Raw genomic sequence first — 20,077 nt, 5'->3', positions numbered from 1 at the left:
TGTAGCTAACTCCAACAGATGAGATGCTGGATCAGTAATGCAGGCAGAGATGTGGTACATATAGTACACAGGTGGAGCTAGATGGAGGCCTGTATGTCAGTTCATCTGTGAAAAAGAATAATAAACCAAAAGATTAATAATACAATAATCTAATTTAATTTTGCTCATAATTTACATATAAATTGAAATAGTTCATGCATGATATTAAAACAACCATCTGGTATGCAAGGTTAAATCAATTGTAAGAGGATATTGATAAAAATATATAATACATGAATATATTTACCGTAATTAACAGTGTATACATGTAAACCGCCCACGTGTATTAACCGCACCCCTCTTTTTAGCCCTAAAAAAAAATTAAAAAATAAAATAAAAATAAAAATAAAAATTCTGTCGGCAGCAAGCCAGGCCCGTGTTAAAAAACCCACGCGGGAAGGCCTTTCATTTAACTGCGAGGTGCAGCTGAATGTGTAGGATCATTAATGTAAATTTTAAAAAACAGTAGAGGACCTAGGATAGAACCATGTGATGTGGTACGCCGTGTAATAGAAGAAAAAATGGAGGAATTATTATTATAAACTACATATTGAGATCTATCAGAAAGATTACTTTCAAACCAAGATGACAGACAAATTCGAGTGTTGTTCTAGTTTCCGAGTGGTGATTCAACACACCGATTACTGATTACATTGCCAGGCATAGCGCCAGGTGGAGGGAAATAAATCAAAACTTTTTTTGTTTTTTGTTGGTGTACCGTACGTGTATGAACCACACCCCCCGACTTTGAATTATTTTCGGCGGCAAAAAGGTGCGGTTTATACACCGTTAATTACGGTATACATGTACAGGTATTGACATAAAGTGTAACAGGCCCTCTCAAGTAATGTCATGACACTATATATATATATATATATATATATATATATATACCTCTAGTAAATTTGATGTTTTTTGTGTTCTTCGTAACTCCAGAATGAAAGGTAGACTGGTTGTGTACTTTTAGATGTTTAGTATTTCACATTCTCAAGAAACATATGAAATGGGAGAAATCAATTTTTACTCATACTCAAAAAATTACAAACATTATGAGTAATTTAGTTTTTAGATGTATATTACATGTTTACAATCTGCTCATAAAAAGACAATATCACAGGTCTCATGCTTTTGAGTTGCCAGCTCAGGAACCTACATTATAAGATGACGGTCATTTTAGTTTGAAAATCTTTTTTTTTTGTTTTTTTTTTGGTTATTTCTAGTGAACTGCACAAAATTCGTTTTCACATGTGCAAAAAATAAAGTTTCCTCATGGATTTCAGATGGCCTCCTGGAACTGCAAAATTTGAACCATGCAGCAAAGAGGTTTCATATGGCAGGCAATAGTTTCCAGTTTACACCTCATTCAGGTCTGAAACAAGATAATTAAGAATATTTGATACATAGCAACCAAACAGGACTGTGTAAACATGTGAATCATGATCTTTCCTCCACACTGCTGTAGTCCAAGAGACCAACACAACTCAAGAGTTTATGTGTGCAAAGTGTCACAGTTCTAATTTGATTTGATATTTGATATTTAATTAATTCTTTTACATGTTCATTAGTTTACTTTGAATTGGATTGTATTTGTTATGCAGATCGAATGTTATAATGAACAACGATTGTAAATATTTTTAATTTGAAGCAATACAAAATAAAACAATACAAATTTAAAACAAATTGTCACTCTTGGTTCACACTGACTGGAATATGGTGGATTTAATAGAGCTATTAAAAAGAAAGTAATAACTGCTATTTCATCTCGACTTGAAGGATTTGGGTTGCATCCTCCAAAATATGCTCATCACAAATCTGTAATGGCACTTTAATAGAAAGTATGCCCCCTTTAATATTCAAAACAAAAACATACATATGCAGTAGGCTTGCGGGTGCACCATGTGAGAGAGAGGGAGGATTGAGGAGTCCTGAAAAGGACTCTCGGTAATCTTTCTTGAGGGTCTGTAGTCCTGAAATGGACTGTTGATGGTGCACCCGCATGCCTACTGTATATCTTCATCACCATGCAAGCCGATACTTACAAGCAGCATCTAAAAACATACATATACAGTCAATCGCCAAACAGTTCATTTACAAGTGTTCTTGGATTTCATTAGGATATGTTTTGAAAGGATTACAACATCTATAAACTGTTTAGTCTGCTTCCATTCAAACTAATATTGATCTACTTTTCTGATTTGCTGCTTTCATTTTGAGCAACTTTTAACATATTGAAAGCTGATTTAAAAAAAAATAGAATTCTAATGGGATAAGCACAGGGACAATCTCGGTCCAGCTAGTAAGGTTATTGAGTTCTGGGGAGAGGTCGAAAACAATTTGTGTGTGAGCGTTGTTGTTGTTATTATGCAAGTGTGGAAGAACACCAGAGAAACAATATTCCCTGAAAAGCATGGCTCTTCAAATGCCTTCATATTCTAAATATGACATGTAACACCTAAAATGAGGATCTCATTTTTATGCCACATGTTTGTGTAGTCACATACGGTATATACATGTACATCTTTCTGTGACAGTGCTTGTTACTTTTACCAAGACTGCATGGGTCAAAGTGATCTGACAATTTAATAATGGAAGTTCTGTATTAAAGCCATGTTATAATAGTCTGCAGGCAAAAACTCTAATCTCAATGCTTGTTTTTTGTAAGAAGCCTCTTTCTTTATACCTTTAAAAGCTTATGAATGACAAGTAATTTTGAGCTTTGGTAAAGTGGATTGGTAAGACTATAGAGTATCGAAGCTGTGACATCATAAAAATCTATTTTTTGAATTTATTCTAAATGTTTTCTTCATTTTCCTGAAGAGCATCAAAAATGTCCAAATGTCGAAAACCAATTGAATATGTTAAGTATTGGCTGAGATATGACCATCTGAATAAATAGATGTCCTATAGGAACTCAGTGTTATATTGCTCTGGCTCGTAATGTTATGACAAGTAATTCTACTGTGGGTCACTCTACTGGAGTGAATGATTTTATGGCAAAATGTTGTTTATCGATTCAATATAACAATATTGAGATTTATCATTTTGTATAAAGCCAATCATGAAGACTAGTATGATCCATCATAGACTGTGCACTTAAATTACAGAGAGTGCCGTCAGTAGCCTGGTTTTTGTTGTTGACAGTCTATCACATGTATAACAATAAGCTAGACTTCTCTTTTTTAAGGTCAACTATCTAATCCCCTGTTCATACAAGGCCCCATGTCTGACAGTTATATGTGTATATATGGGTGCGTTTATCGTGTCTTGCCACTAATATGTACATATCGAACCCGGCCACTATACCAACCGGAAATTAACCTGGGAAGGTCCGATTTGTATGTGGGGTTCAAAACAGCTTTGCATTTATCATGTCTCAGAAACGTGATTCTGGCTGTACATGTACTAGTCACATTTAAAACACACTTTGTTCAATGTTACAATATGCCCATATCTAAAGACTTCTGAAAAAGGCTTTGTCACTATGAACATGTCGAACAAAGAAAGCGGACAAAATATACAGTTCCTCAGGTAGACAAAAGAACATCCCTTCACTGCTATTATGTAAAAAGTTAATATGCATGTGAAACCTGTTTTACACATTTTTACATAATAGCAGTGAAGGAATGTTCCTTTGTCTACCTGAGGAACTGTATATTTTGTCCACTTTTTTGTCAGTCATATTCATAGTGTGTGTTTATCACCTTAAAAATTTGCCTGAAAGACGTTTGAAAATGCCGATTTTAGGCAAAAAATTTGTCAATAAACGCACCCTATGTAAGTCTGATATTCTTTTTTTTCTGGTATGAATGTCGACTGCCTCACATCATGTATAAAACATTTTATGTACCGGTATTAAACACAACAGATCTTTATAACAGCCTAAACAGGTGCAAATATTCAGGTACTTGTCGATTTACCTACTAGTCTTTCTTTTAAATTAAAATCAGATTTAGAGTTATATACATTGTACATGCTACCTATACATGCTATATACATGTATATTGCAATGATGAACATAATAATGAAGAATTCTGAAGCTTTTGATAAGCAAAAGCAAGAATGAGATATTCTGTTGCCAACAAAATAATATGATGATAAATGTACAACATTGTAGAATTTACACCTACATTTCTTTTTAGAAAACAATCATGAACACCATTTAGAGACACAGTCAAAACGCCAGTTAATTCCTACACACACACCTTTTACCACGATGTACAGCCATTAACCTGTTTGAGGAAAAAAAATTAGAATTTTTTTTACCTAGAACCATGTCAATCTCAAAAAATTAGAATTTTTTTTACCTAGAACCATGTCAATCTCTGTGTAGAAGTCTAGTTGAATGAAGAACGAGCAGGCTATCTTCATTAGCTTGCTATGGATGGAGGCCCGTATGTAAACACACTCTGTGAGATCAACAGCTGTGAGGGAAAACAGACGGTGTTTAATTACAAGGATTCATCAGGTGGAAGGATATTAGGGCCGGGGAGCCGTATCACAAATGTTTGCATTTGAAATGAAGGATAATAAGCGCTAGTCTTTGTACAGTGGCTATTGATACCAGCTTGTAATATCCTCCTTGGTATTACAAGTGTTTTTTAGGGAATTAAGGATGATGGCTATGGATTAAAATTGAATGAATCCTCAAAAAGATGGAATTTGAGATTAATGAGTCTCATCTGGCACCATGATGTACATGTAGTGCAAATCTGTCTGATGCATTGTATTAAATACTTGGAGAATAAACTGTGAATTTAGTGATTGGGGGGGGGGGGGGTCCAGGAGTCTTCTTTTGTCAATTTCTCTCGAATTGTTCCACCCCTCGATGGGTAGGGGGAACGTGCCCCTTGCCTCCCGTGGCTACACCACTGTCTAGACTTTTTGGTTTAACATGCAAAGTGTTAAAGCATAAGATAAAACAGGATTAGAAAATGTCATAGTCATACAGGTACATTTCATTTACAGGTGTACACTGTATTAGTGTTTAAAGTGTACATTGGCAGGAACATTGTAAAGGAGTCCGGGAGTTGAAATACTGACACAGAAATTTAAGTAAAGAGAGAGAGAGAGAGAGAGAGAGAGGGAGAGAGAGAGAGAGGGAGGGAGAGAGAGAGAGAGGGAGGGAGAAAGAGAGAGAGGGATGGAGAAAGAGAGAGAGGGGGAGAAAGAGAGAGTGAGAGAGAGGTGTGAGAAAGAAAGATATACAGTATATACAGATAGACAGAAAACAAAATGAGGAGAGTCAGAGAACCGAAAGAGAGAGACAGATAGAGAGGAAGAGAGACAGGAGAGAGAAAGAGAGTTGAGAGACAGACAGAGAAAAAGAAAAGGAGAGAGAGAGAAAGAAAGAGAGAGAGATTTTATTGTTCTGTTCCAAATTAATGACCAACAACAACATTTTGTGGCCTTGGGTTTTGTCAAAAGGTGAAAATCACTCTAATTAAAGATTCTATTCGATTCTATTCATAGAAGTGGTAAATACACATGTACACATTCTACAACGAATATGGGGATATCATAAATGGTAATTGAGTACATATAAATGCACAATGTATGGAGGCCTGCATGGTTTTAAAGCCTGTCAGTGAAAAAAATACACGGGGTTCAGGGCGAATTTGCCCCCGAAATGCCTAAAACAGCCCCCGAAAATCAGAAAAGAGCCCCAGTAAATTTGCATAGAGTTCAATGCAAAACAAATTTTAGAGTGTTATTTTTATGAAGGCAAGCTTGAAAAGTAGCCCCCGAAAAATAAATATTAATTTTTTCCCTGGTCATTACTAGTGTAAAGGAAGGATTAGACCACACTGCAAGGTCACTGGACAGGTGGTTATCTCATCAACTCAGCTCTCGAATAACACAAAGACTAAGATCGACTTTAAGTTGGACTTAACTTTGACAGGCTGTTCATGCCACTATTTGCTCTCACTATTTACTGGCACTGGTCTGTCAAGAGACGTACAGGTGTATAAATCATGGTAACAAATCTACACAATTTACATTTTTTGATAATTCATTAATGAAGATAAAAAATATTATCTAAAGATCATAGTTGAAAGACTATTGGTGACAGTAACCAGTGGCATGAATTACCCGCACTGTTGACAACTACTCAAGTACGATTTCTCTTACTCGAATATTCGGCAAAAAAATAAAAAATCCCAGGCCGACGGTTACCCGTGCCAGGGAGAGCAGCGGCCGCTGGCATGGTGTCGTCGGTAAAAATGTTTCCCAACTCAAGCACTGTCAAACTCACCACTCAGAATCTGGGACCAAATGTCCAGATTTCTGTTTGGATTATTCTGCCATCTTTGGTTTTTAAAACAGCATTGTTTACTGTTATTATTATTATTAAATCTGCGCCTTCAACTGCAACTCAAAGTAAAATTGCATGCGTTTTCGGCGACGGAGCTGGTATACTGGTGGTATGGTGGTGGCAAAAATTTGTTTAAAAAAAAATCAAATATTCAACAACAAAAAATTCAACAAAATTCAACAAAATTCAAAAAATTATAAAAAAAACATGGCGTCCGAATATTCGAGTATTCGCTTGTAAGCCTGGGAGTGTACTCGGGTACCTCATTACACTGTTGTGCACAGTCTTATGAATGGCCTGTCATAGTTACATGTACATTGTACAGTGTACATGTACAGTGTAAGTCCAACTTTAAGTCAATCTTGGTCTTTGTGAAACATCCCCCAGGACACGTAATGTAAACTACAAAATAATTAAGGACTTGTAGGGCCATTAACAAAATAAACATGTTTAGCGTCCCCGCCCGCTCCTTTTTTGAGGGCTGCCTCCTATTTTTTTTTTTTTTAATTTTTAATTTTTTATATTTTTTTAATATTTTTAATTTTTAAAATATTTTTGTAAAGGAAAAAAAACATGAAAAACACTGCTAAAATGGATCTATTTCTGATTATAAAAAATATATAAAAAAATTTCGACGGCCATCTAGAAAAATAGCTTGACTATGAGGGAAAATGTACCGAGCGGCCATTTTGAGCGGCCATTTTGAAGGAAAAAAAAGGGCCTCCTCCTTCCTATTTTTCAAAAAAGCAGGACGCTAAACATGTTTTTATTTTATTTTGCCTAGTACAAAATATTCTGCATGGTGGGAAACTGAACATCTGGTTCATCATATAATCCTACAACACAATATCCATAGAGAATACAGCATGATAAGATAGCAACATGTAAAGCGGACTAGCTTGTACGCATTATAAACATTACCAGAACCTCATTCACACTTGCACATGCACTTTCACTGCACCCACTTGATCAATTTTGCGTGTACAATTATATAATTTAAGAGTTTGCCGCTATTCTCTTGAGGCCGCAATCGATTTCAAGCTTACCGCTCATGATGTATTGTATAAAAAGAACATTGAAATTTGACAATATATATGCATTGAACATCAGGTGAGTTTTAAGCCCAGTTTTGAAAGTAGAAAGCGGGGAAAGAAGTATACGTAGTACTTTCTTTACAGATAGATACTGTAGATAGATGTAGATAGAAATGGTTTATCAAACAGATCATCGCAGCCAATGGCTGAATTGCGATCCATTTCACAAAGATACAATGCAATTGCAATTGCAATTCAATTAAAACAAAATACGACATAAATAAAAAATCAAACATTTCATACAAATTCCTTGATAAAATTCAATTTTTTTTAAAGAAAGAGAAAGGGAGAGGTGTGGGAGAGGGAGAGTTAGAGCGATGAGAAAGAAAGAGAGAGAGAAAGAGAGAGGGAAGGGGGACGAAAGAGAGAGAGAGAGACGGGGAGAGAGAGACGGAGAGAGAGAGAGAGTCTCTTTATTATGTAAAATATTATATCATGTCTTGAGTGGTTTTGAATAAATGAGCTTAAATTTGAACTTGAGATGACGGGGGGGGGGGGGGGGGGGGGGGGGGGGGGGGGGGGGGGGGGGGGGGGGGGGGGAGACAAAGGGAGTCCTTATATTACAGATGAGGGGAGATGGCAAGAAATGTTCAGAAATGCAGAAAATCAAGATAAATACTATCAAAAGTCATTCACATAGTACAAACATGAACTGTGAAATTACAAAAATATAATTTAGATCTATGTTAGTATTACATTTTTATTAAGAAGATTTATAAATAATAATAATAATAATAAATTATATTTCTATAGCGCATTATACAAGGTATGTCTCTATGCGCTTTACATTATATTACAAGCTTCATTAATTACATACATCTACTATTGAACTATCCTCAAACAAAAATTCTGACAAGATCTTAACTAAAATAGTATAACAGTAACTAGATAGATAAACATTATAATTCATTCTTAAATAATGATACAACAATTATGGTTCAAGATTTTATTTATATATTACAAGTTGTAGGCATATACAATTTCAATTCAAATTATAGATTAATAATTAATTCTTAAAAAGGTAGGTCTTAAGTGCAGTCTTGAAGGTCTGGATGGAAGGTGCAGTTCGAATGGCGAGCGGGGAGAGAGTTCCAGAGGGTGGGAGCATTGAAGGTGAAGGAGCTACGGCCGTAATACTGGGTCTTAAAACGAGGAATCTGGAGAAGATGTTTGTTCTGGGATCCGAAAGCACGGGAGGGTGTGTAGGTGTGAATGAGTTCAGACAGATAAGAAGGGGTAGAGTTAGAGAGAGACTTGTAGGTGAGAAGTAGGATCTTAAAGTGAATCCGCTTGTTGATTGGGAGCCAGTGGAGGTTACGGAGAAGGGATGTGGTAGAAGTGAGACCAGTTGCTTTCTCTGTGATTCTGGCTGCGATGTTTTGAATTCTTTGAAGCTTCATCAGTTCGTTGGCAGGAAGATTAGGAAGAAGTGCATTGCATGTGTCAAGTTTGGAGGTGACGAAGGCATGGATGAGAGTGAGAGTTGTCTTCCGGACAAAGGGACCTGCACAGGAGGCATTTGGTTTTACAATGGTATTGTTTAAACTTTGATTGTGATCTTAGCGCAACGTAAGTTCAATGGCAAAGTCAATGCGTAATATTACGTCACACGATGGAGATTTTGACACGTCCTGCTTTAAACAGATAACGAACTTCACAACATAACTGATGCACACACGGCATTGCAGACACATTAAATAGAAAAATCAACGAACATCTCAGAATAAATTTCTAGTTTGTACCTTAAATATGACGAAAATGAGAATTGTTCAAACTTAAAAAATAGTTAAGTAAAACTTAAACTTAAGTGAAATACTTAAGTAAAATACTGAAGTGAAAAAATCATAACATAGAGGGTTTGACTGAAATATCATAATTTTGGTATAACAAAAAAAGGAAAATCGCAAGCTTGCTCCTCGCACAAATATCTTATTGCATTGAGTGAACAGAGAACAGCGATAGCCAATCTGAAGGGCCCATGTCGGCTAGGCTGGGTGCCAACTTACGAAAATGAGGCTGAGATCGATGAAGGAGGGAGGACGTGTAAGAGCACACTTTTTTTTTTTTTAGGGGGTCCCGAAAAAAATCGCAACGACTCAGCGGGGGGGGGGGGGGGGGGGGGGGGGTAAGAGGACACTTTTTTTTTTTTTTGGTCTCAAAATTTGGAAATTGGAGATTTTGCTAAGGTCACCTTTTTTAGGTCGATCGTGGGAATGATTTTTTTTTTTTTTTTTTTTTTTTTAATTAAAAAAAAAAAAAAAAAAAAAAATCAAAAGGGGGGGGGGGGGGGTTTTAGGTTTTTTTAGGGGGGTTTACATACATAAAATTACCAAAGGGGGGGGGGTTAACCCCCCAAACCCCCCCCCCCTGCGTACGCGCCTGGCTGCATTACTATCCTGGCTGTGTATTAAAAGCTGACGTGCTGTTGATTCTCAACATTTCAAACACCACTGTACAAAACTCAACCAATTTCATTCAAAGGCAGTACTATATAGTGACGATTGATGACACCTAAATAGCAGGAAAATATAATTTTTCAACTTTCTGATGTTAGAAAGAATAATTAAAAAATTCAAATTGTGAGTCCACTGTCAAACTTGCTGATCATATCATATCAGCCGCATCGGCATCATTGTGTGCATCTGCGTGTTATGTGTATTGACTAAATTCATGTATTCAAATGCTGCCTATTAACACGTAGTGCAGTGCTAGAACTCCATACGCATTAGCATTGACTCGCCTCTCTTTGCTTTGCTCGAGTGATGTACATGTAAGCTAAAGTTCTTCTTGCCTCATTCAGATATAGATCTGTAGTGACTTGACCCTTGGAGAACTTTGCATTTGTAAATATTATTGTCTTGTCTTTATTGTGTGACTTGAAGTCTAGCCTTTTATTCCATTGTCACTCATTTCTTTAGTGACACCTGTTACATTACTAGAGTGCCACACATACTTATTCTGGCAAGCACATTCCATACCCTATGGGTTGGGATGTGCAACCACCTAATGTACTGGTATAGCTTATACTGTACAGGCACATTACACTTGCTTTATTTGCCACACATATTTTCATCACTTCTCCTGAGCTGTTCATATAGAGCACACGTATTCTAGAGAGTCGATCTACAGCAAAGCTAATTCAGCTTCATCTTAATTCTTGTCCTATTTCTTCGCTTGTTTCTCTACTCGGTTCCGAGGCCTTATTACTTTATAGAGATTATAAGTTTCTTCTTCTTTACTTAATTCGCGAAGAAGCGTCATTACTTTGTACATCATGGTCTTAGAGTAAAGGAGCCCGTTTTCGACCACTTAAGACAAAATCCTATTTTTAGGACTCTTTACTTCCTATTTATTATCATTTCTTGTTCAAATCATGAAGCAAATATTATTATTATTTAAACAAAAAAAGAATCCCAGAAAAAAATCACGAATTGCCATGACAATATTCATTTCAATTTTCACTGTTTTGGAGCCGGTTATCGGCCGAGCGTTTCAGTTTATGGCCGCATGTACAAAGTCGATAGGAAGCGCTCGCGCGCGCCGTGCGTTTCCGCGCTGATGTACAGCACAAGCGGGCGGAGCAGGTATCCCACGCCGGAGCTCCCTGGTGCTCGCCTGGCCGAAGACAGGCACAGCGGTGATCGGAAGTTGGAATCTGAATTAGACAGAGATATCGTGTGTGCGTCGCGGTGTGCGGCTGCATTGATTTAATACATGCGATGAGATACTTTTGAGCTTGCGACTAGCACAAAATCGGGCTCTAAATCTGAAAAATACTTGAAATAAAGCTCATTTTATAGTACCCATATTTCTTACAGACACGCGTAAGATACTCGATTTTTCAGATTTGGGTAGCAGGACCGGCGATTACATCGCTAAAATGTGATATTTTAGGATATATTTTCCATTGCAAATGTGGTTCTTCAGTGACACTGGCATGGTATGGTATGTGTGGGATATGTGTTATGCTATTATGCGATGTATTTTAGAGTGATTTTACCTTGCATCCAACCAATCGGCCGAAAACTGGAGCTGGCCGATTACCGGCTCCTTTACTCTACATATTCTTTCTACGGGTGCTGTGCAATATTTGAACTACTAGAGTAAAGTAGCCCGTTTTCGGCCACTTAAGACAAAATCCTATTTTTAGGACTCTTTACTTCCTATTTATTATCATTTCTTGTTCAAATCATGAAGCAAATATTATTATTATTTACACAAAAAAAGAATCCCAGAAAAAAATCACGAATTGCCATGACAATATCCATTTCAATTTTCACTGTTTTGGAGCCCGTTATCGGCCGAGCGTTTCAGTTTACGGCCGCATGTACAAAGTCAATAGGAAGCGCTCGCGCGCGCCGTGCGTTTCCGCGCTGATGTACAGCACAAGCGGGCGGAGCAGGTATCCCACGCCGGAGCTCGCTGGTGCTCGCCTGGCCGAAGAAGGGCACAGCGGTGATCGGAAGTTGGAATCTGAATTAGATAGAGATATCGTGTGTGCGCGTCGCGGTGTGCGGCTGCATTGATTTAATACATGCGATGACATACTTTTGAGCTTGCGACTAGCACAAAATCGGGCTTTAAATCTGAAAAATACTTGAAATAAAGCTCATTTTATGGTACCCATATTTCTTACAGACACGCGTAAGATACTCGATTTTTCAGATTTGGGTAGCGGGACCGGCGATTACATCGCTAAAATGTGATATTTTAGGATATATTTTCCATTGCAAATGTGGTTCTTCAGTGACACTGGCATGGTATGGTATGTGTGGGATATGTGTTATGCTATTATGCGATGTATTTTAGAGTGATTTTACCTTGTATCCAACCAATCGGCCGAAAACGGGAGCTGGCCGATTACGGGCTCCTTTACTCTACTTGTGATATAATATATGTTCCAAGTATCTGTACTCAACAGGTGTTTCTACGAGACAAGGTAGGAAAGAAATCTATTTCTATTTCTTTTATTTAGGTGATTAAATTCCCTAAAGATCTATAGTCTATGAATCGAACTTGACTAGATCTAGACCTACATCAAAATAAGCACGTGGGACACAATACAAAACTTTAATGTGAATCACTAGCTGCTTTAAACAATTCCAACCTTACATAACATCTAAAACCAACAAACAGACAACCACTCATCACATACAAACTGCATTTTACACGATGAACCTGGCCTGGATTAGTCTATAAATTAATAGACCTACCTTAAATTGATTGCCATCATCGTCGTCCACGATCCACCGACCTCCGGACAGAAGTTTGGAACAGCTGATCAACAAAGCAATGCATGATCAACAACAACCAGTTTTTCGAAACCGTACCGGTACGGTACCGTAAACCCGTGCAGTGTAAGTGAGCTACTTCGTCCGCTACGTACTACGTGTTTCACCCGTTTCACGGAGCCCTCTTTCCCAAGACCAACAGCGCCATCACATGTCATGTCTAAAAAGGACAAGAAATCCTCCAGCTGTGATCTTTCTCGCATTTGCAGGGAGTCAGGCGCGTACGCAGGGGGCCCCCTTTGGGTTTTTATGTATGTATTTTTGAGAACCCCCCCCCCTTGTTTTAAATATTTTTTAAAAATAATTAAATTAAAAAAAATAACAAAAATTATGCTAATGGTGACCTAAAAAAGGTGACCTTACCCCCCCCCCCCCCCCCCCCTCCCCCTCAACGCAACGGAATGAAAGGTCGTTCCGGCATATTTTCGGGACCCCCCCCCCCCAAAAAAAAAAAAAAAGATATCCTCTTACCCCCCCCCCCCCTGCTTATTCAGCGGCTGGCTGAGTCGTTGCGAAATTTTTGGGACCCCCCCCCCCCCCCCCTCACCATACAAAAAACCAAAAAAATATATCATCTTCACCCCCCCCCCCCCGGTTTTTCATGAGTCGTTGCGAAAATTTCGGCCCGATTTAAAAATGTTAACCCCCCCCCTTGAAAAAATCCTGCGTACGCTACTGCAGGGAGTTATCGTTTTTTTTAATATTTGGAAATCTTTTGAAAATTTGCCATGTTTATATTATAAGGCCCGATAATAAGGCTTTTTCCACCGAACTGATTATACGCGTCAAATGGCGCTTTCAGATCCTTGCAATGTAATTTCACCTAATCTAAGTCGTCGGCGGTCATAGTTTTAGAGAAAATCAGAAGTTTACCGTAGATTATGCACATCTCATACTTTTAAAATTCAGTTCATAGCTAGATAATCAGTGGTAGATGTTGACCTGTTATAGAGACTGCGCAGATGTAGTCCAATGTAGTCAGAGCCGATGAGATCTCGTCGAGCAGAATAACATGTAGGCTATTTGTGTTTAATATGTGCTTGGGGAGGGACGAGGCTGAAATCCCCCTCCCGGGCCCAACCATCCTCGGGGACAATTACCCCCCCCCCCTCCCCAGGGAACAATTACCACTAGGACAATTCCCCTAGCAAGGACAACCAAGGACAACCACTCCCAATAACAATTACCCCCGCGCGAAAATTACCCCCTGTTCATTAAAGGGGAAGTTCACCTTGAAAATAAGTTGATTTTGAAATAGGCATTTTTCTTTGTGGGGTGGGGAGGGGGGGGGGGGTGAGAGGTGATTATCCACGGGTGTAATTTTCAGGGGGAGGGGGAATAGGCCTATGTGCTTGGGGTGGGGTCGTTCACGGGGGGGGGGGGTATCCTGGGTAATTTACCAGGAGGTAATTGTCCTCTGGGGTAATTTTCGGGGGGAGGGGGGGGGGGGTAATTGTCCTTGGGGGGGGGGGGGGGGGGTATTGTCCCACTGGTCGTTGGCTGGGGACGAATGTTTAGGGTTAAATTTTCCTACAATTATTGTTTAACCGTACATAAATCTGGCTCTATACTGTTAGTTAGCACAGTCTGCCAAATTCCAAACTGCTTAAACAATCACACGAATTAGTTTGGTTAACAAAACGTTTAAGAGCAAATGTACGAGTTTACTGAAAACTAAAATGAGTCATTTTTTCATTTTGTATTCTTTATTGTTTATAGTCCTTGATGTTTGCTTATTGTGTGTTCTATAATTCATGTTATCAATATTCACATTTATTATGTGCTAATACATCCTCTGCTCATACTAATCCTGACTTGGATTGCATCGTCTAATTCTACTACTTGCCTTTTAAAGGGGAAGTCCACCCTGAAATTAAGTTAGTTTTAATAGGAGTAGAAAAATGAGAGAAACAAGTCAGTGAAAGTTTGAGCAAATTCCGATTAAAAATAAGGAAGTTAGGATTTTTGAAGTTGTGATCAATCAAACACAAATTGGCAACTCTATGACGTATCATGCGAGCTCAACTTCCATTTGCTCAGTACTAAAAAAATCTAAAATTTTCATTTTCCCTCAAGAAAATTTTCAACCATACATGCACCCTAAATATAAAAATTGCAAGTATGTTTCTATACTACCCCTGCAAGGAACAAATATATATTCCGTCATCAATAACGAAGAAAACATGATTTTATGGAATATTATGCACAAAGCAAATGAAGGAGAGCTCGTATAATAAGTCACAGAGTTGCCAATTTGTATTTGATTGATCACAACTTCAATAATTCATAACTTTCTTATTTTCATTCAGAATTTGCTCAAACTTTCACTCACCTGATTTTCTTATTATTCTGCCTCTATTGAAACAAACTTATTTTCCCTTTAATTCTACTATATACATGTATTTACATTTTTACCTAAAAATCCACCCTTACATAACACAATGCTTTCACGTTGGTTTTATTGTGCATAGTCTATGTCTTTTACATTTTCAAATTTACAATTCAGTAAAAAAAATCGTCCACGAGCCGCATAGCGTCGAGGCGATTTTTGTTGTTGCTATTTTGAACCCCCGTAAATGTTTTTTTCCTGGTATCTACTAACACAATGCCACTGTGTTAGTGCACATCACATTTTCAATTCCCAAGGGGGGGGGGGGTCAAACCCCCTAAACCCCTCCCCGTAGATCCGCCCCTGGTAGTAGTAGTAGTAGTAGTTGTAGTAGTAGTAGGCTATAGTAGTAGTAGTAGTATTAGTAGTAGTAGTAGGCTAGTAGTAGTAGTAGTAGTATTAGTAGTAGGCTAGTAGTAGTATTAGTAGTAGGCTAGTAGTAGTAGTAGTAGTAGTAGGCTAGTAGTAGTAGTAGTAGTAGTAGGCTAGTAGTAGTAGTAGTAGTAGTTGTAGTAGTAGTAGTAGTAGGCTAGTAGTAGTAGTAGTAGTAGTAGTAGTAGTTGTAGTAGTAGTAGTAGTAGGCTAGTAGTAGTAGTAATAGGCTAGTAGTAGTAGTAGTATTAGTAGTAGGCTAGTAGTAGTAGTAGTAGTAGTAGTAGTAGTAGTAGTAGGCTAGTAGTAGTAGTAGTAGTAGTAGTAGTAGGCTAGTAGTAGTAGTATTAGTAGTAGAGTAGTAGGAGTAGTAGTAGAGTAGTAGTAGTAGTAGAGTAGTAGTAGTAGTAGTAGTAGTAGTAGTAGTAGGCTAGTAGTAGTAGTAGTAGTAGTAGTAGTAGTAGTAGTATTAGTAGTAGAGTAGTAGGAGTAGTAGTAGAGTAGTAGTAGTAGTAGTAGTAGTAGTAGTAGAGTAGTAGTAGTAGTAGGCTAGTAGTAGTATTAGTAGTAGTAGTAGTAGTAGTAGTAGTAGTAGTAGTAGTAGAGTAGTAGTAGTAGTAGTAGTAGTAGTAGTAGTAGTAGCAAGTAGTAGTAGTAGTAGTAGTAGTAGTAGTAGAGTAGTAGTAGTAGTGGTACTAGTAGTAGTAGTAGAAAACATGCTTTTAACCAGCAATAACAGGCAATGACACTAGCAATCAACACAGACAAAAAGTACAGTAGAATATAATAGTTTTCTTACTAATATCTCAAAACACGATGAATATGAATATGCTTTCGCACTTTATCGCATACGTATCTATGCATGACTCATTAAATTTTCCTTTATTTTTTTAAAAACTTGCATCGAAACATTTAAAACATATCTTATATATCTAAAATCGTTATCATCAGACACCTCTGCAGAAGAAAAAAATACAATATTCGAAAATAAAAAACATTATTTATAGCTCCATGATGCAAGAGTGTTTTTTTTATACATCAATCAAATTATTCAGAAAATGACAGTGCTTCAATGAAGGAAGATAAGTACATATGGATCCATTTAAAGAAACTCATCCCAAACCCTGACTTTCACGTTTTAGTTAGCCTCTTGTCGGTGGCCCTCGCGTTGTTGGAATCCGTAAATTCTGGCGAGCGAAGCGAGCCAGAGAATTCGAAGCGCTCGCGACGTTTTAGTGGGACCTAAGGTCTTCAGCTTTATTTACCCAAATTTCGTTCGTTCGTTCGTTTATTCATTTCATTTTCATAAAAAATACAGCAAAAGTAAACAAACATACACGTATATACAGGCTACATACAAAGGCAGAGAATGCTCAGTTTATACAATAACTTAAAATGAAATAGGAGAACAAAGGAAATGTTAAAAACAGTTCCCCCGAATATTATAATTTATATTAATGAGTATATATTAGTTAAATATATCACAATAGACAGCGATAAACACAATGCAAAGACACAAAATAATACAAAAAACATGTGTGAAATAATTTCAAATTGGAGGGGCCGAAAAGGTTTGGAAGGTGAATTCAACGGTACTCAGAATACAAGGTCAGTTTCATTTGTTTTTTAAACATTGAACTGTTTTTATATAAGCGTATGACTTGAGCGCATAGGGACTTAAATTTATTTTTGTGATATGCGCTATATAAGAATGGTTTATTATTATTATTCTTTGAGGTAGAGTGCTCCATATGTTTGGCAAAGTACTTCTAACAGATATTTTAGAGAATGAGCGTTTCACTTTCCATAAATAAAATGTGTTGCAAAGCGGAGTATGATGAGAATGGATTTGATTATAGACCGAGAATACGGATGATGTTTTTTAGGAAGTATATTTTTCAAAAATGAAAACCAATTAGTGCAGTATGGTATTTGATTAAATAAAAAACGTTCAGGGTTTTTAAACTAAGAAATAGAGAAGCAGAATGGGCATTATAATCACTACCTGTACAAATACGAAGAGCCTTCCTTCTTTTGTAATTTGAAGAGGGTATTAATTTTAATTTTGTATCAGACTTCTGCAAAACATGGTATTTCAAAAGGAAATCTTTCTACTGATCGCCGATATCAAGATATTTGGGAATAACACGAGTATACATGGTATATGAAAACGAAGAAGGGGGAGTATAGAATGAAAGGAAACCATGTGGTTTTTGATAACTTTCTGTCCTGGCATTCTTATTGGATACATGAGACAAAGCGCCCAAGATAATCAACATCGTTTTTCCAGTTATTAAGATAAATTTTAATATTTTACGATAAGTTTTAAAACATGGTTTCACCTACACGGAATAATTGATACATGGACATACATTATGTAATGAATAAGGATTGAAAACATTCTGTCCCTCAAAATTATAAAAAGTTTGTTTTTGTTGGATGTCTAAAATAGTATTGTGATGGACTTGGATCTTTTTTCTTCTCATACATTCAAATCTTAATCAGCACATTAAGAATGCATTAAATGTTTTATCATAGCACTGTTAATAAATGCTTGGCACGTTGATATAATCTCTCTTCATGTCGTCATTCAATTCTTCGTAGTGAGCTTCTTGATCAGGTTTTTGAAGATTTTGGTAGGTATGAGGGCCGGTAGGATTATCACGACTCTGAGCATCAGTATCAATATTTTGGTAGGAATGGGGGTCGGTATTCAGATCTTGGTAGGTATGGACGCCTGTCTGTGACTGATCAAATACAGGGTTCTCATACTGCGGAGACGAATCGGACTCCTTCCCTTCAGACTTAGAAGTTGCTGATTTATTACTGAAAGGTAATGTTATGAAAGCATAGACAAATTGCATTAATGAAATATATGATTAAAAAAAATGATCAAGTCTCTATAGATAGGTATATAGAAATATGTCAACATGACATGTAAATTGTTTTAGGTTAATTAAATCATCTTTCAAAAGCGCCGTTTTATAGGAATACAATTTTCTTAAATAGTAGATTAACACTTTAAACATGCTTGACCCAAATTTTACGCTGTTCGATTAATCGTGTAATAAGTGTTAATTATAATGATGTACCTTGCTTCTCCAAACTTTTAATTTTTGATTTAACATTTTTGTTTTTAGAGTGCATTAATGAAATCTCACAGTTATACATACGTACCTTGGAAATGCAACTGATTATACGTTTTGTTTTAATTACTCTTGGTTACAGGGAGGGGGGGGGGGGGGGGGTATGGTCCAGTAGAATGATGGATAATGTCAAAGGAATTGGGAATGATTCGTTCAAAACATGACAACTGGTACAATGAGTTTTATTTGCTTAACAGTCTTGGATACAGAGCGTAGACTTGATTTCATGGAAGAATCTCAAAAGAAGAAAAAGTACACGCCGAAGCATGGAATCGTGATAACCATTTTCATTGAAAGAGCGTGTGTTTGGTAAATAGCATGAACGTTAGAGGTACATTTTATACATATAAGATAACTCTGGATATGAGAGTCAATCTATTTTAGTTCCAGCGTGGATCGCCAAAATTAATCAGGCCCCTCAAGTGTAGAATTATAATGATGGTGAGTTCGGGGCAAATGTTAAAAAAGTGGCACGAAGATGAAGTAATAATTCAAAGCAAATAAATGGAAATAAAGGTAAAGAAATATATACCGTCTGAATAGGATGACGGTTACAACGATTACCACTAAGATGAAAAGGACTGCCACTGAGCTCCCAGCTGCGATAGCTTTAAAGAGGAATAAAATGAAATTATTTCAGAAATATTGCATAATGGTAAATAGCCTACGAGTAGAGTTGGAAGTGAATTTATTAAGATATAGGGATTGGAGGGGGTACTGTATTGGCTCCTATAAGGCATAGTTGTAATATAATTCAAATACTCGGTTTTATAGCTTCACAGTTTAACAATTTCTGATTAATTTAGGTGGTGTTGCGATCTCTTGTGTTACAGTGAGGTCTGTGTCATGAACTTATATTTACCTAAACCTCTTTCCATGACGTAGACATATTTTGTTCCAATGTAAATTATTTCCTATTGATACCTGTACTATAGCAACCCGTCTCTATAAGGAAGAAAATCCTAATTAAGACTGAATTTCTAATCGTCTCCATTGTGTTGAGTGGCCTCTATGTACAGATTCACTGTACATCATATGAACTATTTCACATTGTTAAGTTTTAACCATCGAATTGATATAGATATCTCCGGTACAGAGTTTCTTTTATTTTTTTTTCTTCACTGGCGGCCAAAGAATGCACTCATTGGATCATAATGCATTGCTTCATGTATATATGTTTGAATTTATGATTTTCTCAAAATTCATTTTGAAGCAATTTTTTGTTCAAAGAACTGCATTTTAGGTTTACCATTGTCACATGGATAATAGAGGTGTCGTGGACGAGTGGATATGTCACCGGACTGTGGATCACAAGGTCCGCGGTTCAAGTCCCACCGCGGCACTAATGTCCTTTGGCAAGACATTGATCTACATTTGCCACTCTCCACCTAGGTATTAAATGGGTACCCGGTAGGATGCGAAAGCTAATGTGC

The 20,077-nt window shown here is 37.1% G+C and overlaps 1 long non-coding RNA gene across 1 annotated transcript; it reads right to left on the bottom strand.

The window, feature by feature from the left end:
* LOC115928002 lies at positions 1–12,745 on the bottom strand. The gene is made up of 3 exons (XR_004065810.1): positions 12,660–12,745; positions 4,344–4,460; positions 1–105 (listed from the first exon to the last, which is right to left on the bottom strand). It is a non-coding gene; the product is annotated as an uncharacterized LOC115928002 (long non-coding RNA).
* Between the last annotated feature and the right edge of the window lie 7,332 nt (positions 12,746–20,077).

The sequence above is a fragment of the Strongylocentrotus purpuratus genome, unplaced genomic scaffold (genome assembly GCF_000002235.5).
Source record: "Strongylocentrotus purpuratus isolate Spur 01 unplaced genomic scaffold, Spur_5.0 spur5_contig_851, whole genome shotgun sequence".
Taxonomy (NCBI): domain Eukaryota; kingdom Metazoa; phylum Echinodermata; class Echinoidea; order Camarodonta; family Strongylocentrotidae; genus Strongylocentrotus; species Strongylocentrotus purpuratus.
This window is presented reverse-complemented; position numbering and strand designations above follow the sequence as displayed.